Consider the following 27,880-nt stretch of genomic DNA (forward strand, 5'->3'; position numbering starts at 1 on the left):
GCACTCAACAAAATTTCACATCTATTTCTCTTTTTTGCCACAAAAATAGCTTATTGGAAAATCCATCAAGAAATTATTTTTCCTCTATAAAAATGCCCAACACAATAAATGGGATCCAGGAAGCAATATGACCAACAAAATAGGGTCTGAGGTCTTATAGACTTTAATACTATTTTGATAATAGATAACATTCACCTGCCCAAATGAACCAAATTGTTACTCAACCAAATAACCATAAAAGTTTATTTATTTTCTTTCCATTAAGATAAAAAAAAAGTAGGCTTTCCGTATCTATGCCATCTGGTCTACCTCAATACGTGATAAAATACTGAGTGAGTGAATACCAAATAGATAGCTCCTGTGTTATTACCAGGCACTTAGTGAGTCAAACATAAGTTAGCAGCAGCTTGGGATACAGGTCTCACAGGTGGGCTGAGTGAAGGTTGTGGGGTTGATGGTTTCCAGGTCTGGGGTGGGCTAGGTAGAGTTGAGCAGGAAGCAGGTGGGCACATAGGGTTGAGGAATGTGGCAGGGTTTGGGCAGCTGTCACGGCAGGTTGTCTCCAGTAACCAAAATACATGTGAGCAGGTGCTGGGCAGGCAGACTCATGCCCAGAATTTGTCAGAGGAGCGGATAGTAGTGGCGGGGCTGAAGGGAACACTGCAGCAGAGGGGAGCCCAGCCAGCCACGGCATTGGGAACCTGGTTTGCTTTTGGCATCTTGGAGCGAAAGACGAAATATCTAGGATGAAATGTCTCCTCTCACTTTGGGGCTCTTTATATGTCCGCTTCATCAGGTATTGGTCCAGCAAAAGGCTTCCTTGTTTTTATTTATGCCACCGTTTTCCACTAAAATTCTCTAATCAATTTGGCATTTACTTGTCCAATAAGAGCACCTGCCCTTATTAAAGTAATTGTTTTTGACTCATTGACTTATCACTTTTTGTCACAAGATGCTCACATTTTATATTCACAGGGTCCTGGAATGCCAATCTTACATGAATTATGGATAAGTAGTCCAAAAGACAATTCAACTATAGTTTCAGAGGCTAAATTCTCATTTTTTTCTTCTTAGTTTTAAATAATATGCACAACATGACATGATTTTTAATGGCTAATTTTAGAATATACAACTCAAATGATTAATTGAATCAACAAAGACATGGCTAGCTACAGATGAATGTTGCATATGACTACATGCATCTCAGATGTATTTGCCTTATTTACTGATGATATAATTCAATTTCTATTGAGCAAGCAAGGTGACAGCCAGAATGGAATAAGATGAAACACTTTTCACTATTTTCTAAGCTCATATCTATTTCTAATTTAAAAAAATCTCAGAATATTAGACATAAATGTACTTATTCAATCTGATAAAGAATGCCTACAGAAAACCTATAGCTAATGTAATACTTAGTGGTAATGACTGAAAACATTTCCCCTATTCAAGAACAAGACAAGGAAGTCTGCTCTCATGATGTCTAGTCAGCACTATACTGGAGGTTCTGGCAGTGTAAACAGGTGAGCAAAAGAGATAAAAGACATTTAGATTGAAAAGAAAGAAATAAAATTGCTTTACTGATTTATGATCATCCCTGTATATTATACAGAGTGAAGTAAGTCAGAAAGAGAAAGACAAAAACTGTATATTAATGCATATATATGGAATTTAGAAAGACGGTGCCAACGATCCTACCTGCAGGGCAGCAAAGGAGGCACAGATGTAAAGAACAGACTTTTGGACTCAGTGGGAAATTTGAAAGAATAGCACTGAAATGTGTACATTGCCATAAGTAAAATAGATTCATGAAGCAGGCACCCAAAGTTGGTGCTCTGGGACAACCCAGAGGGATAGAATGGAAGGGAGGAGGTTCAGGATGGGGGGATACATGTATACCTGTGGCTGATTCATATCAATATATGGCAAAAAAAATCACAATATTGAGAATTAACTATCCTCCAATAAAGATAAATTAATGAATAAAAAATCTTGATAGAATCTATTTTTTAAAAATTGCTAAACTAATAAGTGAGTTTAGTAAGCTTCAGGATTTGAGGTCAGTTGTTAATTCTATTCCAATATACTAGCAATGAACAATAAGAAGTTGGAATTATTAAGATAATGGGTGGGGGTGTGTGTGCACGCATGCGTGAGCATGCTCCGTCATTCAGTCATGTCCAACTTTTTGTGACCCCATGACTATGGCCAACCAGGATCCTATCCATGGAATTTTCCAGGCAAGAATACTGGATCAGGTTGCATTCCCCACTCCCGGAAATCTTCCTGACCCGGGGATCTAACCCAGGTCTCTTTCAACTCCTGCATTGGCAGGTGGATTCTTTACCACCATACCACCTGGGAAGCCCATTAAGATAATACCATTTATAACAGCATCAAAAAATATAAAATACTTAGGGATAAATTTGACAAAAATGTGTAAGACTTACAACTTACAGCTATGAAACTTAACTCACACTTACAACTATGAAATACTGATGAAAGAAATTAAAGAATACCTAAATAAGTTGAGAGATATACTTTATTCATGGATCAGAAGGCTCAATATTACTAAGATGTCAATTCTCTCCCAATTATCTGTAGATTCAAAGAAATCCCAACAAAATACCCAACAGCTTTGGTTGGGTAGAAATTGACAGACTAATTCTAAAATTTATAGGGAAATGCAAAGTACCTGGAATGGTCAAAACAAACTATGAAAAAAGGACAAAAGCTAGAGGTCCAACACTATCTGATCTCAAGGTTTCTTTTTTATTACGTTGTAGTAATCAAGACTGTATGGAACTGATATCAAGATAGAAAAATAGACCAATGAACACAGTAAAGAACCCCAAAGTAAAGAACCCACACATTTATGGACAACTGATTTTTTTGCAATGATGTAAATGCAATTTTGTGGGAAATAATAGCTTTTTGAACAAATAGTGCTGAAATAATTAGATATCTTATGTAAAAAAATTTAAACTTTCATCCATACTCCATACCATATACAAAAATTAACTCAATGGCTCATGGACATAAATGTAAAATGAGTTTTCTAGAGCAGCATCTGAGATGCAGGAATTTCAGAGAGGAATGATTGTACAGCCTGGTGGAAATTCACAGATTTTCCAAGGCCTTTCCAAAGGTCATCATCATGGACTGAAAGGCATCAGACCATTTTTATAGTTGCCAAAGGGCAGTAGATTGTGGATCCAGTAAAGAAGATTTATAGGATTTGTGTTCCCCCAAATCCCTAAAGAAAGAAAAGCAAAAAACAGGAAACTAGTCCACAATTAAAAGAAACCACAAAAAATAATAAATTGACTGACATTTTACTAAACTACATTTTTTCCTATTAAACATAGGACATTCTGATGTATCTTCAAAAGTTTAAACAGAAGTTTTCCAGGTTGTAGATTCAAGAAATTCAAGCTGTACAGTCAAAGCAAAGCAAACTCATTATTCAATCTGTCTGACTCTTTCAAGCTCTGGAGTTTGCCTGGGAAGTCAGAACACAAAGATTGGACTCTGCATTAACTTTCAAATCTCAAAAGCAAGCCCGGTCATGTGGAGGTCAGCCAGAGCATACTCAGGTTGTGTGTATGTGTGTGTGTGTGTGTGTGTGTGTGTAAATCGCTTCAGTAGTGTCTGAGTGACCCCATGCATGGACTGTAGCCCACCAGACTCCTCTGTCCACAGGTTTCTCCAGGCAAGAATACTGGAGTTGGTTGCCATGCCCTCCTCCAGGGGATCCTCCTGACCCAGGGCTTGAACCTGGGTCTCCTGCATGGCATTCTTTACTATCTGAGCCACCAGGAAAGCCCAAGAATACTGGAGTGAGTAGCCTATCCCTTCTCCAGGGTATCTTCCCGACCGAGGAATGGAACTGCATTTCAGGCAGATTTTTTACCAGCTGAGCTATTACTGAGCAACTATTAGCCTCCTCAAGGAGCAGCACGGCAGGGAGGGACAGTTTTCAGTTCCCACCAGGAGCATGAGCACAGGACACAGCTCTGCACTTTCCAGCAGTCACTCTCAGCAACTAAAGGCTGCACCCCCCAGCCCCACAAGCACCTTGCCTTCCTACAGGCCATCTGAGCCCACTTCCTTGCTCTGTTGATGATTAAACTGTAATTAAAACATGTTTAGGGACTTTCCCAATGGCCCAGTTGTTTAGAATCCACCTGCCAATACCGGGGACTATGGTTTCATCCCTGATCTTTGAAGATTCCACATGCCACGGGCAACTAAAGCTGTGTGCCACAACCACTGAAGCTTGCATGCCACAACTACTGAGCTCAAGTGCCTGGAGCTGTGCTCCACAACAAGAGAAGTCATCACAATGAGAAGCCTGTGCATCACAACGAGAGAGCAGCTCCCGCTCACCGCAGCTAGAGGAAGTCCTGGCAGCAACCAAGACCCAGCACAGCCGAAATAAGATGAACGAGGAAAACATTTAAATTTAAAATCCATAAAATGAAACAACATGTCTGAGCATCAGAATTTAACAAGATGTATCAAGGTGGTGCTGGAGAAGACCCTTGAGAGTCCCTTGGACAGCAAGGAGATCAAACCAGTCAATCCTAAAGGAAATCAACCCTGAATATTCGTAAGAAGGAGTGATACTGAAGCTCCAGTACTTCGGCCACCTGATTTGAAGAGCCAACTCATTGGAAAAGACCCAGATGCTAGAAAACATTGAAGGCCAAAGGAGATGGGAGCAGCAGAGGATAAGATGGTTAGATAGCAATACTCAGTGGACATGAATCTGAGCAAACTCCGAGAGACAGTGAAGGACAGGGAAGCCTGGTGTGCTTCAGTCCTTGGAGTTGCGAAGAGTTGGACATAACTTAGCAGCTGAACACACAACACACACACCAAGGACATGAAAAATTCTTTAAGTCTTCTGACCTAATTATCCCACCTCTAGGAATATACTCAAAGGAAATTAAGTGAAAAAGAGACAAAACTGTATGTCTACAGATGTTACGATAGTGTTATTTCTAATGATCAAGAAGTGGGAACAGTCTAAACATCCAACAGCTAACCATGTCTCGGGCTTCCCTTGTGGCTCAGCTGGTAAAGAATCCACCTGCAATGCTGGGGACCTGGGTTCGATCCCTGGGTTGGGAGGATCCCCTGGAGAAGGGAAAGGCTACCCACTACAGCATCCTGGCCTGGAGAATTCCATGGACTGTATAGTCTATGGGGTAGCAAAGAGTCGGACTTGACTGAGTGGCTTTCACTTCAAACTATGCCTCAGCAGTAGAGTATTACACAGCTGTTAAAAGCAATTGTAATGAAGAGGCGGGGTTTTGACAGTGCAAATTGATGGGGAAGGGCTTTGACAGTGAAAACGCTAGAGGAAACTGAAGGAAAAGCAGACTGTTTATGGCAGTGGACGTGGGAAAGCAGTTTGGTTTTATTTCCTGCACTTTGCAAAATTTTTCTCCTGGGGTGTTCTTAACCTGGAGTTATGGGCCCCCTGCTGGTAGAAGATCTCTAAGAATCCCCAAACCATATCCCAGTATCGTGTGTACGTGCTGTTTTTTCACTTACGAAGCAAACTCCTGAAATGATGAAATACTTGGTTCTGACCACCAGGAAAGTTGAGTCATTTTTTGATAAGAAAACAAAGAGCATGAGGCTCTAACTAGTCTCCCCTGCACAGAGTCCACTTCCTGGGGCAAAGGAAAGCCATGTGCTGCCTGCCAATTCTACCTCCCGGAGCCTGTGGGGATCCCAGTTCTCGAGGGCTCTGACAGCAGTGGCTGAAGAAGCTGGTGGTGGGGCTAGAGGGTGGGAAGCAAGACCCACTTTCTCTTTTATATTTACACTCTTCCCTCAAAGGTCTTATCTTTTTCAGTCAGTTGGGTGTTTTTGTTTGTTTGTTGTCCTTTTTTTGGTATTTTTTTCAAAAGGCAGGAATTTTTCTGGCTCACTCCCCCATCTGCCTGGACAGACATGTCAAAAGATGCAAGAACATGTACATTCACCCCTGATGAAGATTCTTCCAGGCCTGGGCCTGCAGAATTCTCTGCACTTCTTTCTGCTTTGCAGAATCACAGAATAAAAGTTGTCACCCATCTCATCTTCTTAGACTTTACATCACTTACTCTCAGAATACCCCAGACAGAGGGTATTTTGTGTCTCATTCGTGTTCTAGAAATGATCACGGACAGGCCCCCTACCACTTCTGCACAGCTGAGGGCTCTTGGCCTGGGGAGCTGAATGGCCAGCCAGATCAAAGCCATGGGAGTTGCCCAGGGGACACACAGACCCCAGCATCAGTCAACAGACTCATCAGGGTGCCTGATGGGTCTTTTTTTTTTCTGTTCTAGGTCTTCACTGATTTCTCTGCTTGAGGAGAGGGGGGCTACTTTTTGTTGCGGTGCACAGCTCTGGGCGCACAGCTTTCAGTAGCTATGGCTTGCGGACCCTAGAGCACAGGGTCAGGAGTTGTGGAGCACAGGCAGTTGCCCTGCAGCATGTGGGATCTTCCCCGACCAGGGATCGAACCCATGTCCCCTACATTGGCAGGTGGATTCTCATCCACTGTGCCACCAGGAAAGCCCTCAGTGGGTCATTACTATCATGACTTTCAACTTTTTGACCCCAGAATGCTTACACACCTGAGTTTCCCTGGGTGCACACCCCCTTCCTGGAGAGAAATTATACAGGCATGTGGAGAGAGGTCCCACATGCACCATATTGTCCGGGGCCACTGTCACTCCACACACCGCTGCCCAGAGGGGTCACAGGCTCCAAACGCAGCATCTCAGTTCCTCTCCAAACACCCAAGTTCTGCGTCACTTCCACAGTTAAACACATCAGCTGGGCGTGGGGGGACTCCAGGCCTCCTGACGGCCCAGCTCCTTGCTCTCCGGAAGCCAGGTTTTTGGAGGGTTGATGGGACAGCTTTACACTATAAGAGCACACACCTCTATTTGTTTGACCTGTTTACTAACCGACACTGGCATTCCCTGCTCTACAGAACTGCTTACACTTCCCCCTCAGGCTAGCAGCTGAGTCCTGGGAGGGAAAATCTTGGGAAACACTGAGCTGCTGACCTTTCCCATGGTTTCAGGGCCTCACTTGTATTTTTACCAACTCCAGATCATGGTCCTGGCCCCCTTGGGGTTAGAACTCCTTCCTAAATCAACAAAATCACTTTGAAACATACCCCCAAATGCCAGTACCATCATCGCCATTTCCCGCTTAGTTAAGTCACAGTCCATTTTTAAATTGTATTACGAGACTCTGGGCAGTAACGTTCTCTTCAAGCATCAGCCACATTGCGGTGGACAGTTGCTCCTGCTGGCAGGGGATGTGGCCCCAAGGTGCATGAACGAGGCCCAGAGGGCAGCCAGCGCGAGGAAGCAGTTTCCTCCAGAATGCCTAGACTTTATTTTACATAAAAGCATATAAATTTTATATGCAATATATAATTTTGAAATCACTAAGAGTATAGCTGCCTCATTTTATAGGTGATTCTTGTGAAGACATATTAAGTAAAAAGGAAGAATCCAGAAGCTAAAATCCCGTGGCACAGAACATACTTGGTCCACAGATGCTGGTTCACATACATCAGGGACATCATGGCCTCATTTTCTGCCTTCAGTCAAGGAAACTATTTTGCTGTTAATGCCAAGACATATCCTAGGTTCAGAATCATGAAAGAATCAACAAAATCCTCTTGCAGGAACCCATGAAGTTGATATGGAGCCCTCCCTTGGCCCACTGCGTGCACTAGCCCTTGGAGATCTCTGAGAGTTGGCAGTCAGAACTGCCCATGGGGCCCAAAGGTTTAGTAGAGAATTACTTTCTTTATTGAAACCTTTCACATAGCTGGTAATCAGCGTGCCCGGACCCATTGTTCACGGTAGATTTGTTCTACGTGTGTCCTGACTGGGACAGCCTGGGTGAAACAGTGGGGGCATAAACCTGCCAGAAGTGAAGTGGACATGCACTGAATCCATGGGGTGTGTGTGTGTGTGTGTGTGTGTGTGTGTTCTGGGGCAACACGACCTAAGTCCACAGCAAGAGACCCATGTTCCTCAGGTTGTTACCAAACCAAACTTGCATCTGCCACTGACACAAAGGTTGTGGTTAAGGAAAGTACAGTGTTTATTTCAAGGCACCAAGCAAGGAGAACAGGTAGCAAATGCTCAAAGTACCCAACAGAGACAGATCTGGGAGCCCTTGGAGCCAATGTATTGCTTAAGTTATGATTGTGACTTAAGCAGACTTATGACTGCTCTATCTTTGTTTCTGCATTTCTTTGCTTTTCTAATCATCAACTGCTAGGGCTTGTTTTCTTCTCCACTCATAGATGGCCTAAGAGGCCACACTATATTCCCATGGTCTTTTTCCTAATCATCAGTAGGCAAAGGGCTCTGGGGGTGGTTCTGTCACCGGGAACCTCACTGGATGGTTTAGATAAGACTCTTCCTAGGTCTGCTTGGCTTCAGGGTGACATCCCCTTGCCTATAGGCTGGCCACCTTCCCACCAGCCCCCAGAAAAATAGAAAAGTCCCTCAGTGTCCCTTCACAAATGGCTTCTAACATGAGGGAAATTTCTGGAGTGACGGAGATGTTCTGTAACTCAATGGTGTTTGAGTTGTACAGGTATAGGCCTTTATCAAAACTCATAGGATGGTGTAGATAAGACTTGTGAAGGGGAAAAAGAGACATCTGTAAAGTAGATGTATGTTTGATGAAGTGCTGACGTAGAATCACTGGATGTCTGCAACTTTCCTTGAAATGCTTCAAAATATGTGGTTCGGTTCAGTTCAGTCACTCAGTTGTGTCCAACGCCTTGCGACCCCACGAGTCACAGCACGCCAGGCCTCCCTATCCATCACCAGCTCCTGGAATTCACCCAAACTCATGTCCATCGAGTCGGTGATGCCATCCAGCCGTCTCATTCTCTGTCGTCCCCTTCTCCTCCTGCCCCCAATCCCTCCCAGCATCAAAGTCTTTTCCAGTGAGTAAAGAGGCCAAATTTGCCTGTTACTCCAGGTATTTCTTGACTTCCTACTTTTGTATTACAGTCCCCTATAATGAAAAGGACATCTTTTTTGGGGTGTTAATTCTAGAAGGTCTTATAGGTCTTCATAGAATCATTCAACTTCAGCTTCTTCAGCATTACTGGTTGGGGCATAGACTTGGATTACTATGATATTGAATGGTTTGCCTTGGAAACAAACAGAGACCATTCTGTCATTTTTCAGATTGCATCCAAGGACTGCATTTCGGATTCTTTTGTTGACTATGATGGCTACTCTATTTTTTCTAAGGGATTCCTGCCCACACTAGTAGATATAATGGTCATCTGAGTTAAATTCACCCATTCCAGTCCATTTTAGTTCGCTGATTCCTAAAATGTCGATGTTCACTCTTGCCATCTCCTGTTTGATGACTTCCAGTTTGCGTTGATTCATGGACCTAACATTCCAGGTTCCTATGCAATACTGCTCTTTACAGCACCGGACCTTGCTTCCATCACCAGTCACATCCACAATTGGGTATTGTTTTTGTTTTGGCTCCATCTCTTCCTTCTTTGTGGAGTTATTTCTCCACTGATCTCCAGTAGCATCTTAGGTACCTACTGACCTGGGGAGTTCATCTTTCAGTGTCCTATCTTTTTGCCTTTTCATACCGTTCATGGGGTTCTCAAGGCAGGAATACTGAAGTGGCTTGCCATTCCCTTTGATTACTTGGTTAATTAACTATTTAATTAATTTATTTAACAAATAAATTTATTTAATAAATAAAAATATTATTTAATAATGCTTATTTAATTAATAAACAAATGATATATACTTTATGTAATTAATAAAGATAAGGCCATACTTTATTAATTGTAATTAATAAAGATAAGGGATTCTCTGGTAGCTCAGCTGGTAAAGAATCCACCTGCAATGCAGGACACCCTGGTTTGATCCCTGGGTTGGGAAGATCCCCTGGAGAAGGTAAAGGCTACCCACTCCAGTATTCTGGCCCGGAGAATTCCATGGACTATATAGTCCATGGGATTGCAAACAGTTGGACATGACTAAGCAACTTAAAAAAAAACAGTCATACTAGAACAGGGCAGACCCCTAACTAAATATGACTGATGTCCTTATGACCAACCTAGACAGTATATTAAATGTCATTAAATGTCTCTAGCAGAGACATTACTTTGCCAACAAAGGTCCGTCTAGTCAAAGCTATGGTTTTTCCAGTAGTCATGTATGGATGTGAGAGTTGGACTCTGAAGAAAGCTGATCGCTGAAGAATTGATGCTTTTGAAACGTAGTGTTGGAGAAGACTCTTGAGAGTCACTTGGACCGCACGGAGATCGAACAGTCCATCCTAAAAGATATCAGTCTTGAATATTCATTGGAAGGACTGATGCAGAAACTGAAACTCCAATACTTTGGCCACCTATGCGAAGAACTGACTCATTGGAAAAGACCCTGATGCTGGGAAAGATTGAAGGTGGGAGGAGAAGGGGACGACAGAGGATGAGATTGTTAGATGGCATCACCAACTCAACGGACATAAGTTTGAGTAAGCTCCAGAGTTGGTGATGGACAGGGAAGCCTCGCATGCTGCAGTCCATGGGGTCACAGAGTGGGACATGAATGAGCGACTGAACTGATATCCTGAGGAATTTAGGCACAGAGACACCACACAGAGGACACTGTGTGAAAAGACAGGAGGTACACTGCTACAAGCCAAGGAACTACCAAGCGAAGAGAGAAGCCCGAAACAGATTTCTCCCTGGTGCCCTCAGAGGTGCTATCAATATAATATGGCCATTTTAACACCTTGATTTCAGACTACTGGCCTCAGAACCATGAGACAATAAATTTCTGTTGTTCTAAGCCATTCAGTTTATGGTATTTTATTATGGCAGTCCTAGCAAACTAATACACCTATCAAACAATACATTGGGTTTTGGTCCATGGGATATAATGGGGAATCTGGATAAACAAAAGGAATAATTTAGCTCCTACTACACATTTTCTCCCATAATGCCACTATTTTGGCATAATGTACTATTACATACATTATAATAGTATATAACATCAGTTCAGTTCAGTTCAGTCGCTCAGTCGTGTCCGACTCTTTGTGACCCCATGAATCACGGCACGCCAGGCCTCCGTGTCCATCACCAACTCCCGGAGTTCACTCAAACTCATGTCCATCGAGTCGGTGATGCCATCCAGCCATCTCATTCTCCATCATCCCCTTCTCCTCCTGCCCCCAATCCCTCCCAGCATCATAGTCTTTTCCAGTGAGTCAACTCTTCGCATGAGGTGGCCAAAGTATTGGAGTTTCAGCTTTAGCATCAATCCTGCCAATGAACACCCAGGATCGATCTCCTTTAGAATGGACTGGTTGGATCTCCTTACAGTCCAAGGGACTCTCAAGAGTCTTCTCCAACACCACAGTTCAAAAGCATCAATTCTTCAGTGATCAGCTTTCTTCACAGTCCAACTCTCACATCCATACATGACCACTGGAAAAACCATAGTCTTGACTAGATGGACCTTTGTTGACAAAGTAATGTCTCTGCTTTTTAATATACTATCCAGGTTGGTCATAACCTTTCTTCCAAGGAGTAAGCGTCTTTTAATTTCATGGCTGAAATCAGCATCCACAGTGATTTTGGAACCCAAAAAAATAAAGTCTGACACTGTTTCCACTGTTTCCCCATCTATTTCCCAAGAACTGATGGGACCAGATGTCATGATCTTTGTTTTCTGAATGTTGAGCTTCAAGCCAACATTTTCACTCTCCTCTTTCACTAAAAAAACAAAATGGCTGGCTGAGGAGGCCTTACAAATAGCTGTGAAAAGAAGAGAAGTGAAAAGGAAAGATATAAGCATCTGAATGCAGAGTTCCAAAGAATGGCAAGGAGAGATAAGAAAGCCTTCCTCAGCAATCAATGCAAAGAAATAGAGGAAAACAACAGAATAGGAAAAACAAGAGATCTCTTCAAGAAAATTAGAGATTCCAAGGGAACATTTCATGCAAAGATGGGCTCGATAAAGGACCGAAATGGTGTGGACCTAACAGAAGCAGAAGATATTAAGAAGAGGTGTCAAGAATACACAGGAGAACTGTACAAAAAAGATCTTCACGACCAAGATAATCACGATGGCAGGATCACTGACCTAGAGCCAGACATCTTGGAATATGAAGTCAAGGGGCCTTAGAAAGCATCACTACGAACAAAGCTAGTGGAGGTGATGGAATTCCAGTTGAGCTATTTCAAATCTTGAAAGATGATGCTGTGAAAGTGTTGCACTCAATATGCCAGCAAATTTGGAAAACTCAGCAGTGGCCACAGGACTGGAAAAGGTCAGTCTTCATCCCAATCCCAAAGAAAGGCAATGCCAAAGAATGTTCAAACTACCACACGGTGGCACTCATCTCACATGGTAGTAAAGTCATGCTCAAAATTCTCCAAGCCAGGCTTCAGCAATATGTGAACCATGAATTTCCAGATGTTCAAGCAGGTTTTAGAAAAGGCAGAGGCACCAGAGATCAAATAGCCAACATCCGCTGGATCATGGAAAAAGCAAGAGAGTTCCAGAAAAACATCTATTTCTGTTTCATTGACTATGCCAAAGCCTTTTTACTGTGTGGATCACAATAAACTGTGGAACATTCTGAAAGAGATGGGAATACCAGACCACCTGACCTGCCTCTTGAGAAACCTGTATGCAGCTCAGGAAGCAACAGTTAGATCTGGACATAGAACAACAGACTTGTTCCAAATACAAAAAGGAGTACGTCAAGGCTATATTTTGTCACCCTGCTTATTTAACTTATATGCAGAGTACATCATGAGAAACGCTGGGCTGGAAGAAGCACAAGCTGGAATCAAGATTGTTGGGAGAAATATCAATAACCTCAGATATGCAGATGACACCACCCTTATGGCAGAAAGTGAAGAGGAACTAAAAAGCCTCTTGATGAAAGTGAAAAATATGTGGTAGATCACCACAATCCCACTCCTAGGTATATACCTAAAACAAAGGAGATCAGGGACTTGAACAGACATTTGCCACCCCTGTGTTCATATCAGCATTATTTATAATAGTCAGAAGGTGGAAACAACCCAAATGATCATTAGTAGAGGAATGGGTAACAAAATGTGGCATATACTTACAATGGAATATTACATCACCTTAAAAAGGAAGGAAACCATATCGCACGCTTGCAACATGGATGAACTCTGAGAACATCATTCTGAGTGAACTCAGCCAGTCACAAAAAGACTACGAGGGACTCATATGAAGGCCCTTTAGTAGTCAAATCATAGACATAGAAAGTAATACAGTGCTTAGTAGGGGGAGAGGGGCTGGGGAGTTAGTGTTCAATGGGAACAGAGTTTCTGACTGGGAAAATGAAAAAGTTCTGGAGATGGAGAGTGGTAATGGTTGCACGGCAATATGAATGTACTTAATGCCACTAAACTGTACACTTGAAAATGGTTAATGTGGTAAGTTTTATATCATGTATTGTTGTTGCCATTGCTGTCTAGTTGTTAAGTCATGTCTGACTCTTTTGCAACCCCATGGACTGTAGCGTGCCAGGCTTCTCTGTCCATGGGATTTCCCAGGCAAGAACACTGGAGTAGGTTGTCATTTCCTTCTCCAGGGGGTATTCCTGACCCAGGGATCAAACCTGCATCTCTTGCATTGGCAGGCAGATTCTTTACCACTGAGCCATCAGGGAAGCCCCTATTATTATGTGTATTTAGCCACAATCTAGAATTTTAAACATCCAAATAAAGTGTAGAGCTTGTTTAATTAAAAGTATGAGGTCGAGCAACATAAAGATGATGGCTAGATATGCAAAACAAAAACAAAAGAAGTTCAGTGTTTTTGTAGAATCCAGTGGTATGTATCTATCTGTCCTTCACGATCTCCTAGAGCTTGCTCAAACGCTTGCCCATTGAGTCACGGATGCCATCCAACCATCTCGTCCTCTGTCAACTCCTTCTCTTTCCCATCAGGGTCTTTTCTAGCGAGTTGGCTCTTCGCATCAGCTGGCCAACGTATTGGAGCTTCAGCTTCAGCATCAGTCCTTCCAATTAATATTCAGGATTGATTTCCTTTAGGATTGACTGATTTGATCTTTTTGAAGTCCAAGGGACCCTCAAGACTCTTCTGCAACACCACAGTCAAAAGCAGCAATTCTTCAGTACTCAACCTTCTTTATGGTCCAACTCTCACAAGGCCTGCACCAGGTCTTATTTGTGGCAGGAGGTATCTTTAGTTGCATGTGGGATCTAGTTCCCCAACCAGGGATCGAACCCAGAGTCTTAGCCACTGGACCACCAAGGAAGTCCCAAAGGGGACAGAGGAGGTTCATTTGACCATCATTCCCAAGGACACCTTAGCAGTAATTTGATGAAGGGCCTTCTTTCCTACACTTCACTGAGACCTATCACTTTTAGAAAGGGCCATAGACTATTAGCACACTTAGCACCACTTCCCATCCTTTGACCATAACAAACACTAATAATGGAACCCAGAACTGCATCCAACCATGTCTCAGGGTCATTTTAACACAGAGCTGTAAGCAATCACTAGAGACCAATCCGGGCTAGTCTCCAAAAATAGAAACTCTGGCTGTCCTAAGGTCCAGACACTGGGTTCCAGAAGAGACAGGAAGCCAGTAAAACATGCTCTAAGTGGTAAAGGGGCCAAGCAAGTTTCCACCAGTGCTGAAGCAAGGGGCCACCACTGCTCTGGGCAGTGGGATTAGAGACACAGAAGGTAGCTTTTGGAGCAAAGGAAGGAGAAAATGAATGTTTACTTTTCAGGTATACCTAATGTTTTGGGGAGCAACCACATCTGGTTAGCAGCTTTTCAGCAAAGAACTTGCCTTCATCCCTAAGCTGTTGCAGAAGTAAAGGAATGAGGTCCTAAAGAAAACATATCTGGGACAGAGCAGACGTGACGTGAACAGTGAAGGGCTCTCACTGTCCACAGCTCATCATATTTGGTCATGAGCTCAGGGAACCCCAACAAACATGAATCAGGTCAGCTACCACACTGAAATAGCTTGGTGTCCCAAAGCTATCCAAGCAACAGAGGCTGCAGCAGAAGGCTCTGAAGTCATATGCCTCTGCTGTGTGACCTGCAGAAGTCACTTAACCTCTCTGAGCTTCAATGTCTTGTCTATGAAATGATGAGTATGTGTCACACGGCTGTTATGAAGGTTGCATGAGTGATGCTTGGAAATGCTAATTAAGTACCTGGTATACAGTGGTGTTTAATAATGTTAGGTGGTGTGTGGTTGGTTAGTTGCAATGGAAGTAGATTTGTATTAGTAACCACAAGAAGCCTGTCACTATAATCCTCCTTCCCTGTAACCTAAGTGGCAAGTGAGGTATGGAACAGGTCTTCCTTCCTGCATCTCTTTGTGTGAAGCCACTGAGATCTCCCCCACTACTGGCTTCAGCACAATGCTGGGCCCAGGGGGCTCCAGGAGGCAATGTCCATTGCCACGCTGAGAAAATAACAAAATACTGTTTTTTACAAAAGGTAAAGATGTGCTGGATGTCATGATAGGCAGGAATCATCTAGGCAGAGCCCTTCAGCACTGTGAAGACTGACCATTCTGAATCATCACACGCTGGCTCCATATTGAAGCAGTCAGGTGACTGGTTGCATAAAGAGGGTGGAACCAGGAACATCTATGAACCTGTAAGTTTAGAATTAAGGCTCACATAGAACAGCCTCCATGCAACATTATATGGTGAGGTTCTTATGTCATCTTATGTTGGTAAAGACACTAACGTCTAAAAAATTCTGAAGAAAAAATTATTTTCAACTTGGAATTATAAACTCAGCAAAACACCAATCATAAGTAAAAATAGACTAAAGACATTTTCATTCATATAATGAATCTCAAAATTGATTTTTCTGACACCTTCCTTAAGGAGCTACTAGAGATAATCTCTGGCAAATTTAGGAAGACAGGGGAGTAAAGAAGCAGTGGGTCCAACCCCAAGAGTTAGGGGAAGCTCCAGGTTGAAAAATGTGCCATGGGCCTAGACAGCAAACAGTTCCGATTTAGTGGGTTACAGAAGTATTTGGTGGAGAAGGAAATGGCAACCCACTCCAGTGTTCTTGCCTGGAGAATCCCAGGGATGGGGGAGCCTGGTGGGCTTCCGTCTATGGGGTCACACAGAGTCGGACACGACTGAAGTGACTTAGCAGCAGCAGCAGCAGAAGTATTTGGAAGGTAAGACTCATGGAGAAAAAGGAAAACAAATGATAAAAAATTATACCTTTGGGGACAATATAAAAATATGTGAGTAGGAAATTAAACAAGTTGAAAAAAATGAAACAATTATAAACTTCAGGAGAAACAAAAATTCTCACAAGAAAGGAAATATTCACCTGGAGCCTCAAAGAACAATACATAGCTATACTAGTAATGTAAATATTGATTATTAATCCACCTCTCCTAGACGATGTCACAGAAGGCATGGAAGAAAAATCTCATTGGAGAAAGTCCATTGACAATGCCTAAAATTTATCAAGTCAAGAAATAATGAGGGACTTCCCTGCTGGTCCAGTGGTTAAGAATCTGCCTTCCAGGGATGTGTTTCAGTGCCTGGTCAGGGAACTAAGATCCCACAGGCCACTGGGCAGCCAAGCTTGCACACTGTAACTACTGAGCCTGTGATCTAGAGCCCATGCACTGCACCGAAAGATCTCAGACACCACAAGGCACTTGTGTGCTGCAACTGAGACCCAATGAAGCCAAATACATAAAATATAAAAATTTTAAAAGTAAAAGAAATAATAGTATATTGTCTAGAAGCACGGAGGTGAGGGCCAGAAGAAAGAGCTAAATGGAAGTTTAAAAGTGACTGACCTCTGAAGAATGGGGCTGGGGTACAGAGAGGGTGACCAAGGGGTCTATTATTTTTATCTTGAGACTATGGGTACTGTTTAATACTTTCAATCACAAGTATGTTTTACATTAATAAATATTAATTCATTTCAATAAATAAATATTCTTAATGATGACCAAGCTGAAAATTGTCTGTGAAAGGGCAGAAAGAGGAAGGGCAGCAATTAGGGATAAAGGCAATAAATTACCTTTACAGAGGCCAGAGGGCAGGGACTCCAGAGGACAAGTGAAGACAAACTGTTGGAGACAGGCACAAAACCCAGGTGGGAGGGAGGGGGTGCAGGTTGATAAATATACCTGGAAAGGTTCATATCAATCTCGGTAATGATTCAAAATGAAATGTCTTGACTTTACTCTTTTATACTTTTCTAATCAATGCTGGGAAATATTTTTTCCCAGTATTCCTAGACACCTGATAGAGAGGAGAATTTGCAATGTGACGGGGGAGCCTGGTGGGCTTCCGTCTATGGGGTCACACAGAGTCGGACACGACTGAAGTGACTTAGCAGCAGCAGCAGCTGCTGCCGCATTTATGCACAGGACTGTGATACGTTCAAGGAAACTTCAAGCAACAAAAATCCAAGAAATGAAATTCCTAGCCATGAGAACAACATGGCAACTGGAGAAAACTGTGCATGCAACCATTAAGTATTTTCTTGGGTTCAAAAGGATGTTAATACAGCTTCTCAGGAAAAGAAGAAAAAAAAAACTACCTAGGAAAATTGCGCAGAATTGACTAATTTTCCAAGACAATGACAGAATTTTCTTCTTTGTCTAGCTTTTAAGCAATGTGTCTGCTCCAAAAATTTAAGGAACTAGTTTGTCAGTGAAAGTCTTTGTTGATGTATTAGGTTGTTTCTCTATTTCTAGCACATACATTTGAGAAAGGACAGAGCTATGGAACACACACATGATAGAATGAAAAGTGAAAGAGAAAGTCACTCAGTTGTGGCCAACTCTTTGCTACCCCATGGACTATGCAATCCATCGAATTCTCCAGAATACTGGAGTGGGTAGCCTTTCCCTTCTCCAGGGGATCTTCCCAACCCAGGGATCGAACTGGGGTCTCCTGCATTGCAGGCAGATTCTTTCCCAGCTGAGCTACCAGGGAAGCCCCATAAAATGAAGAGGGAATTGCTTTCTCATTATTTTGTTAACAATTTGGTGCTTAATGCCCTATAAGCCGTGATGTTTGAGTCTCACTTATGGGAAACGGCTTGCAAACATGGTTGATAATTTGTCTCCGTGTTCACACCCTCAGGCAGCCTCCTCCCACACTGACTTTGGGTAGAGCCACCAGTGGAAAGATAGTAAATGTGATACAAACAGACTTAACTGAGTTGCATCCGCTTGGCACCCCCGAATTCCCGTGGGAATGAACTCAAGTGAGCCTGCTGGGGGATTAGCCACCACAAGTAACAGAACCACAGTGCCCGGATGCCCGCCTGCCCTCTGACCACAGATACTTGGGAGAGTCCAGCAGAGACCACTGAGTTGGCCCCACAGTCTCTTAGACTTGTAAGCAGTAGAAAATAACTGCTATTTTATATCTCTAAATTTGGGGATGCTCCTTGTGCAGCAAAAGCTACCAGTGCAATTCCCTTGCTTAAACTGCTCCTCTAATGAACAGTTCAATCTTCATACCCCTACCAAAAAAAAAAAACCAGCCCATTTCCTTTTAGGAAGATATCGGGGTCACAAAGAGCAAAACTCTCACAACTCAAACATTTTTCCAGAATCCAGGTGAGAGGATGACAGAACCAGCGAGCGAGAGCTCAAAGGGAGTTCTTGATTAACAGGAAAAGATGTCAGGGCCTCCATACGGACATATGCCAAACACCACTGTCCTCCACAGGTTCACATTTGCTGACACCAGCCACAACCGTTGTCATCTTGATCATGGCTAGGAATCACCTTTAAAAAAAATAGCACCTTCTCAGCTGTAAAGAAGACTCTTGAGAGTCCCTTGGACTGCAAGAAGATCAAACCAGTCAATCCTAAAGAAATCAATCCTGAATACTCATTGGAGGGACTCATTGATGCTAAGGCTGAAGGTCGAATACTTTGGCCAACTGATGCGAAGAGCTGACTCATTGGAAAAGACCCTGATGCTGGGAAAGATTGAAGGTAGGAGGAGAAGGGGACGACAGAGGATGAGACGGTCGGATGGCATCACCTACTCTATGGACATGAGTTTGAGCAAGCTCCGGGAGATGGTGAAGGACAGGGAAGCCTGGTGTTCTGCCGTCCGTGGGGTCACAGAGTCAGACACAACTGAGTGACTGAACAACCTGCAACTGAAGGGAAAAGCTTACGTGTCGCCAGGTGCTCTGCAAACAAAGTGCATTCAAAACATGCTTTATCGATTTGGAAACAAGGCATTCACAAATAAGTGAACTAATACAAGAGTTACCTCATTTGAAATCACCAACCAGTCCATTCTAAAGGAGATCAATCCTGGGTGTTCATTGGAAGGACTGATGCTAAAATTGAAACTGCAATACTTTGGCCAGCTCATGCGACGAGTTGACTCACTGGAAAAGACTCTGATGCTGGGAAAGGATGGGGGCAGGAGGAGAAGGGGACGACAGAGAATGAGATGGCTGGATGGCATCACCGACTCTGTGGACATGAGTTTGAGTGAACTCCGGGAGTTGGTGATGGACAGGGAGGCCTGGCGTGCTGTGAGTCATGGGGTTGCGGAGAGTCGGACACGACTGAGCGACTGAACTGAACTGAACTGAACACTCACTCTTAAGTTAAAAAAACAAAATGAGTGACACTATTGATTTGGCCAAAAAGTTCATGTTTTTTTCAAAAAATGTACAGAAAACTCCAACAAACGTTTTGGCCAAACCAATATTTGCTTGTATTGTCTTAGACTCCCCACACACACACTTTAGAGCTCATTGATTAGGAGCTGAGCACAAGCCGCATCCTGCCCAGGCCTCCCCGACTTCCTCGCTGCTCCAGTTGCCATCCTTCCCTCCCCACAGGGCTTGAAGACAGAAGGTTTTCCAGAAGGGATGGGCAGTGGTAGGCATGGAAAACTAAACTGTCAGATGGTGGAAGTCAGTGCATTTAAAGGCCAGTGTTGGACTTGTACTAATCACAGAGATGCAGATAACCTCAACGAGGAAAGCCTGGCAGGCCCACCGTAAGAGGTGACCCAAGTTGGCACCACTGGTGTGACGCCGACATCGTGGGACTCAACATGATGCACTGGGGAGGATACTGTCATGTATGACATTCTCACCCAAAATGCATGACCTAAACTGAATTGTGAGAAAACATCAGTTCAGTTCAGTTCAGTTCAGTCGCTCAGTCGTGTCCGACTCTCCGCGACCCCATGACTCACAGCACGCCAGGACTCCCTGTCTATCACCAACTCCCGGAGTTCACTCAAACTCATGTCCACAGAGTCGGTGATGCCATCCAGCCATCTCATTCTCTGTTGTCCCCTTCTCCTCCCGCCCCCAACCTTTCCCAGCATCAGAGTCTTTTCCAGTGAGTCAACTCATCGCATGAGGTGGCCAAAGTATTGCAGTTTCAGCTTTAGCATCAGTCCTTCCAATGAACACAGGATTGATCTTCTTTAGAATGGACTGGTTGGATCTCCTTGCAGTCCAAAGGACTCTCAAGAGTCTTCTCCAACACCACAGTTCAAAAGCATCAATTCTTCAGCGATCAGCTTTCTTCACAGTCCAAATCTCACATCCATACATGACCACGGGAAAAACCATAGCCTTGACTAGACGGACCTTGGTTGGCAAAGTAATGTCTCCGCTTTTTAATATGCTATCTAGGTTGGTCATAACTTTCCTTCCAAGGAGTAAGCGTCTTTTAATTTCCTGGCTGCAATCAGCATCTGCAGTGATTTTGGAGCCCAAAAAAATAAAGTCTGACACTGTGACTGTGAGAAAACATCGGACAAACCCAAATTGAGGGACATGTGACAAATCCCAGCCGTTGCTCTTCAAAAGCCTGAAGTTTGTGAAAGATGAAGAAAGGCAGAGGAACATTCCAGACTAAAAAAGCCCAAGGACACATGATGACTAAATATAACACGTGAGACTGGGCTGGGTGCTGGTCCAGAAAAAGACATCCGCAGAGCCATGGGTGATATCTGAATGAGGTTCATGGACTTGTTCACAGTGCTGCATAAGGGCAGAGTCCCTGGTTTGACCATCATCAGGGACTAATCTGTTCTCAGCTGCATCTGACTCCTCGCAGCTCCATGGACTACTGCTCCTCTGTCCGTGGAATTTTCCAGGCAAGAATACTGGAGTGGGTTTCCATTTCCTACGCTAGGGGATCTTCCTGACCCAGGTGAAAAGTTGTTGTGGAATGACACAAAGACACCGGGATTCTTGGCTCTGGAGGAGAAGAATTCAATCCGGGGTCAGAGACGAGGCTTGATCACTCAGAGTTTTTGTGTAATAAAGTTTTATTAAAGCATAAAGGAGATAGAGAAAGCTTCTGAACATAGGCATCAGAAGGGGGCAGAAAGAGTACCCCCTTGCTAGTCTTCAGATGGATGTTATATAGTCACTGCTGCTGCTGCTAAGTCACTTCAGTCGTGTCCGACTCTGTGTGATCCCATAGAGGGAAGCCCACCAGGCTCCCCCATCCCTGGGATTCTCCAGGCAAGAACACTGGAGTGGGTTGCCATTTCCTCCTCCAATGTGTGAAAGTGAAGTCACTCAGTCAACCCTTAGCGACCCCACGGACTGCAGCCTACCAGGCTCCTCCACCCATGGGATTTTCTAGGCAATAGTACTGGAGTAGCTTGCCATTGCCTTCTCCGTATATAGTCACTCAGTTCAGTTCAGTTCAGTCGCTCAGTCGAGTCCAACTCTTTGCGACCTCATGAACCACAGCACGCCAGGCCTCCCTGTCCATCACCAACTTCCGGAGTTCATGTCCACAGAGTCGGTGATGGCATCCAGCCATCTCATTCTCTGTCGTCCCCGTCTCCTCCTGCCCCCAATCCCTCCCAGCATCAGACTCTTTTCCAGTGAGTCAACTCGTCACATGAGGTGGCCGAAGTATTGCAGTTTCAGCTATAGTATCAGTCCTTCCAATGAACACCCAGGATTGATCTCCTTTAGAATGGACTGGTTGGATCTCCTTGCAGTCCAAGGGACTCTCAAGAGTCTTCTCCAGCACCACAGTTCAAAAGCATCAATTCTTCAGTGATCAGCTTTCTTCACAGTCCAACTCTCACATCCATACATGACCACGGGAAAAACCATAGCCTTGACTAGACGGACCTTGGTTGGCAAAGTAATGTCTCTGCTTTTTAATATGCTATCTAGGCTGGTCATAACTTTCCTTCCAAGGAGTAAGCGTGTTTTAATTTCCTGGCTGCAATCAGCATCCACAGTGATTTTGGAGCCCAAAAAAACAAAGTCTGACACTGTTTCCCCATCTATTTCCCAAGAAGTGATGGGACCAGATGCCATGATCTTCATTTTCTGAATGTTGAGCTTCAAGCCAACCTTTTCACTCTCCTCTTTCACTTTCATCAAGAGGCCTTTGAGTTCCTCTTCACTTTCTGCCATAAGGGTTGTGTCATCTGCATATCTGAGGTTATTGATATTTCTCCCGGCAATCTTGATTCCAGCTTGTGCTTCTTCCAGCCCAGCGTTCCTCATGATGTACTCTGCATATATAGTCACTAGCAGTCTGTTAATGAAAGAAAGGAATGTCTTAAAACTCAGAATGGCACCAGGCCCCTCACCCATAGGATGCATTTTGGGATAATCGACACCAGACAATTCATCCCAGGCCATAAAATGATTAACTTGAATCTTGCAGAAGGGCAGATTGCCATACAAATGGTTTCATTTACATAGATTAGGAAAACAATATCTGAATATAACATACTGGTTTGTCAAGTAGGTTCTGAGCCATTTGGCTGAACCAACTTGAAGACAGAGTTTGGGGTAACTGCGTAGTACATTAACATAGCTTAAGACCAACATTTCCATAAGAAAAATGCATTGGTTAACTCAAGATTTGAGAATAGTTAACTTCAAGTGAAACCAGGTGTCATTATGGCAACACAGTATTTTCAGAAAAACTTCCTTTTAAATTTGTATAGAGAAGAAAAAACACCACTAGTTTGTTTCCTCCTGCCACTTAAGAGAGATAAAAATGTCTGACACTTGCAGGGTATTTCCTCCATTTGGAGACCCCTGGCCTTCCTGCCTGTTACCCTCTCACAGGGATTGAACCCATGTCTCCTGCGTTTCCTGCATTGGCAGGCAGACTTTACCACTGAGCCACCTGGGAAGCCCCACATAACTCACGCAAAGATGCTAACACTAGGGGAGCAGATGGAAATTCTCTGCTCTCATTAGGCAACTTCAAGTCCAAAGTCAATTCAAAATGATGTCTCTAAAATTTTTTAAATAAAATCTCTTCAAATTTTAATAAGAAAGGAAAGAGGAGAAGGGGAGGGGAGGAGTAGCAGAAGGAGGAGAGAGCCACGTTCAGCTGCATTTCATCCACTGATGCAAAGTGATGGAAGACTAGCTGACTCCCCAAGGGGTCCGAGTGCTGAGCTATGGAAAGGCAGCATCAGCAAGGGTGGTGACAGGAGGGGCAGAGACCACCTGTGTGTGTCCCCCAGCCTTGCCTTCTGACAGGGACAAATGTATCACCTTTGCCTACTTGCCCAAATCTCGATGATCCGAACCCCCCTCTCCACACACGTAGCAAGAAATCCAGTCTTTGGTCCCCAGGCTCCCTCATCCCTTCCTCAGTTCCTGGGCGGGGATGTGGTGACTGTCCAGCCGAGGCCGACTTGGACTGCCCACCCACTGTCTGCTGGGCCCAGCACTGTGTACACAGGCCCTCTGCCTGGTCCGCCACCGTCCCGACAGTCTGGATGAAATGAAGCTCACCTCTCTGAAGCGGTCCCCTCAAAGCCCTGAACTCATCAGGTTCCCTCCATGGATTCCAGGTTATAAAGCTGACCCTCTGATCTGACTCCTGGCCCTGAAGAAGAGGTGCTGTGTCTGTGCCTCTGAGATGCAGGTGGCTGCCCGTGCAGTGGCCACCAGGGGGCAGTGTGAACACGTCACAGGCCAGCCCTGCAACATCCTCAGGTCACGCCTCCAGATTTCACCCAGGAAGCCGGCACGCCCGGAAGAAAGAGCACCGACGTGCTGGCCAGTGGTGGGCCTGCAGTTTCAGTTTCAGTTCAGTGGGTCAGTCGAGTCCAACTCTTTGCGACCCCATGGACTGCAGCACACCAGGCCTCCCTGTCCATCACCACCTCCCAGAGTTTACTCAGACTCATGTCCATTGAGTCGGGGATGCCATCCAACCATCTCATCCTCTGTCGTCCCCTTCTCCTCTGGCCTTCAGTCTTTCCAGACTGCAGGTTATTTCTATTCTCTTTCTGTCCTCTTTTGTATTTTCCACATTTTCTATCATTAATAAACAACTTTAACAATCAAATCAATTTCAGGCTACGTCAATAGAGGTCCATTTCTTTATGCATCATCCATACCCACATATTTCAAATTCACACATTTCCCCTACAAAGACCCTGAGTGGGGCTGTGGGCACTACAGACGTTCCCCCCTCAAGGGGAGCTGCACACCTGAAGCGCTGTGCCAGGCTGTCCTGGGCCACCTGGATCCAGGAGCCCCTCCCTTGGCCAAGGTTGCTCTGCTCCCACTTGCCCAGTTACCTTGTTGTAGATGAATCCCATTTCTTCTTATAATTTAAAACACCTGCCCTTTGCATTCTTGAGGATTTTTCTGGGGACTATTATACCCAACTTTCCTTCAGAGCAATCAGTTCCCAAATTCTTAGTTACTGAGTCTTCCTGATTTCCCACCTTCCACCTCAGCTGTGACAACAAGGCTGAAGGCTGAGCCCCATGGGAACTGGATGGGCCACGGTGGCCATGCTGGGATGGCAAGAGGCTCTCACAGTGGCCTCCTGTGCGGCAGCCAGCCCTGTACTCAGGGTCACCGGGTCCCCTCAGGCCCTGTGTTCTCCACAGAGGCCTCACACCAAGAGGCTTCCCCAACGTCCCTGTGGGGCATCTGTGCCCCTCTGTCCAGGAAGGCACCAAAAACTCCCCCACACCAGCTGGCCTTGTGGGCTCTCAGGGTTGGGAACAAGCAGGAGGTCTGTCCACCCCTTCTGGCCTGGAGCCCCTGTAACCCTCAGTGCGCCCCAAGATCACCTGAATACCTCATCCTCCCACAGGAGATGACAGCTTCACCCCGGACACCGGGTGTGACCTCAGACCCTCGTCACTGAGTGTCCAACCAGCCCTCTCCTCCCACACAGGCAGCAGCTGGGTCCCCTGCACTTTCAATGGCAAAACCATCTCGTTTCTCCTCTGATGATACAGAGACGGTGCTCAGGCTGACTCTTTAACTTAGACCTTGAAGCTGCAGTAAGCCATGAAGTGTGAGGAAAAGCCATTAACAGGGGGAAATAAGCACAAAGGAAAAGAACCTCAGAGTCAGTTCTTCATCCTAATGCCAAGAGTTGCTCAGAAATCCATGCAGTTCAGTCTCTCACTTCTAGAGAGGGGATTCCGGTGACCTGAGTACTGGGCTGACTGCTGCACAGGAGGCCACCGTCTAGGACCCTGACAGGCACGCCCCATTACCGGTGCAGCTGTCTGTTTTTCAGCATGTTTCCGGACAACTGTCTCCTCCTCTCCTTCCCTCCCCGCTTCCCATCCTTCCCTCTTTCTGTCCCCCATTTGCCCTCCTCACACCCACCTCATGACCACCCTTCTCTCCTACCTCCCTCTGTCTCTCCTGCCCCAGGCTCCTGGTCCCCAGGCTTCAGCCCGCCTTCCCACCCTCCTGCCCACCCCAGCTCCCCAGTAGCATCTCAGCTGCCTCTGGACTACCCAGTGTGGTCACACAGCCCCTACCTCAGCATCAAGCCTAAATGCAGACTCATTTCAGGTGGGAAGCTGGAACCCCGCCCACCGCTATGTGAGGGGACGGTTGACCCTTCTTTGCTGAAATTCTTTCCGTGTGCCCAGGTCAAGAGGAAGCCATTCACAGAGACACTCTGGCAGGGTCACGACAGGATGGGGTTCTGAGGAGGCCCGCAACCCCAGACGCCTGCACCTAGGCAGCCTCAGAAATAGAGCGGAGGCCACTCTGCCTCCCATGACCCAGGCCAAGTCTCCCACAGTCCCACGAAGAACATAACTCTGCTTGTTTCTCATTTCTGGGGGATGCCCTCGCACCGCGTAAGAAGTCAGGAGTTTAATAGAACCCTTCTAGGGCACCTGGGACTTCTCCACACACTCCAGCCTGCAGCCTCCAAAACGAGAAGGAGGAGCCAGCCGCCAAAGGAGGGATGAAAGCTGAGGCACCCAGTGCACCCCAGCCCCACATGTGGTGCCCTCTCAGGAGGGCCCAGCGGGCATCAATAACATCCCTGGCCAGAGCGCTCAGGAGCTACCTAGTCCAGGAGTGGGAGGGCTCGTGCTTCCCCGCTGCTTCCTTCCTCACTCCCTCGCCTGAGTCACAAGAGTGAAAGGGGAACTTAACAGCAAATCTTTCAGTATTCTGTTTTAAGCCTCAAGATGTGGTTTAAAAAATCAATTAAGGAATTCTACAAGAAAAAAAGAAAATCGTTTCAAGTAAGTCATCTGACACGAGCCAGATGTGACCCAGAACACCAATAAAATCTCTGTCCTTGGGGGCTTGCCCTCAGGTGAAAACCTCTGTGCTCAAACTACCCAGCCCCTGTCAGGACCTCCACTCTGTAAGGTCGGACCCTGGTGGCCTTCTTGGCTTCCCCTTCCCGGTGGCTATCTTGTCTCCTTCTTCCCCTCTCCATCCTCCGCCAGAGGGAAAAAGTCTTGCCAAACTGCTGAGGAATTTCTGACGTAATAACCCTCTGCCGAGATCTATCCCCCACTTCCTGACCTTCAGAGTGACCAGCCTGGTCTAACTGACCACTCACAATCTCGCATTCCTGAGCTTTACCTTATCTTAGGCCTGTCCAGGTTATATGATACCACTTCCTGCCCCGAAGGCATAAAAATCGCACCCTGCCTTTGTTCGGGGCAGAACTCCTCGTGGCCATTCTTGCGGTCAGTGGGTTCTGCCCGGGAGCGCACTGCCAATAAAGCCTGTTACTTTCCCTTGGTGTCTGGGTTATTTCCTTACAGCTTGAGACGCCCGTTTCCGCTACCTTACACACTCCAGTTTGCAGAACACAGGAGGCATCTCACTCAGCCTTCGCAGGAGCTCTTTCAAGTCCAGAAAACACTGCCACCAGGCTGGCAATTTCCCTCCATTAAGATTAGCCAAAAAACTCTTCTTCTCAGGGACTCTGCCCTGAATAACTGTTTAAGAAAACCACTGTCCCTCACACCCTATTTCCTTTATTTCACCCAACATGATGGACAACTGTTGGGCTTACTTGCTGCTTATTCTTGTGCAATCACTACCTATCTGCTGCTGCTGCTGCTGCTAAGTCGCTTCAGTCGTGTCCGACTCTGTGCAACCCCATAGACATTAGCCCAACAGGCTCCCCCGTCCCTGGGATTTTCCAGGCAAGAACACAGGAGTGGGTTGCCATTTCCTTCTCCAATGCATGAAAGAGAAAAGTGAAAGTGAAGTCGCTCAGTCGTGTCTGACTCTTAGCGACACCATGGACTGCAGCCCACCAGGCTCCTCTGTCCATGGGATTTTCCAGGCAAGAGCACTGGAGTGGGTTGCCATTGCCTTCTCCGACCTATCTGCTACGAGCTGTCAATTGAGAGCTTTCTCTCTCCCCTCAGACCTCCAGAAAAGCAGATGAATAATGACAATTTCATTTATTTTTAGTTTAGTTTTATTTTTAACAGCCTTATTAAGATACAACACACATGCCATATGATTCACCCATTTAAGAATATAGATCCATGGATTTTACTATATTCACAAAGACC

General features: G+C 45.1%; 1 pseudogene; it reads right to left on the reverse strand.

Annotated features, from left to right (window-relative positions):
- Positions 1-396: 396 nt before the first annotated feature.
- LOC148777425 (keratin-associated protein 3-3-like) lies at positions 397-3,999 on the reverse strand (annotated as a pseudogene).
- Between the last annotated feature and the right edge of the window lie 23,881 nt (positions 4,000-27,880).

This window comes from Moschus berezovskii, chromosome 7, assembly GCF_049115385.1.
Source record: "Moschus berezovskii isolate FMDL1 chromosome 7, NW_MosBer_1.0, whole genome shotgun sequence".
Classification (NCBI taxonomy): Eukaryota; Metazoa; Chordata; class Mammalia; order Artiodactyla; family Moschidae; genus Moschus; species Moschus berezovskii.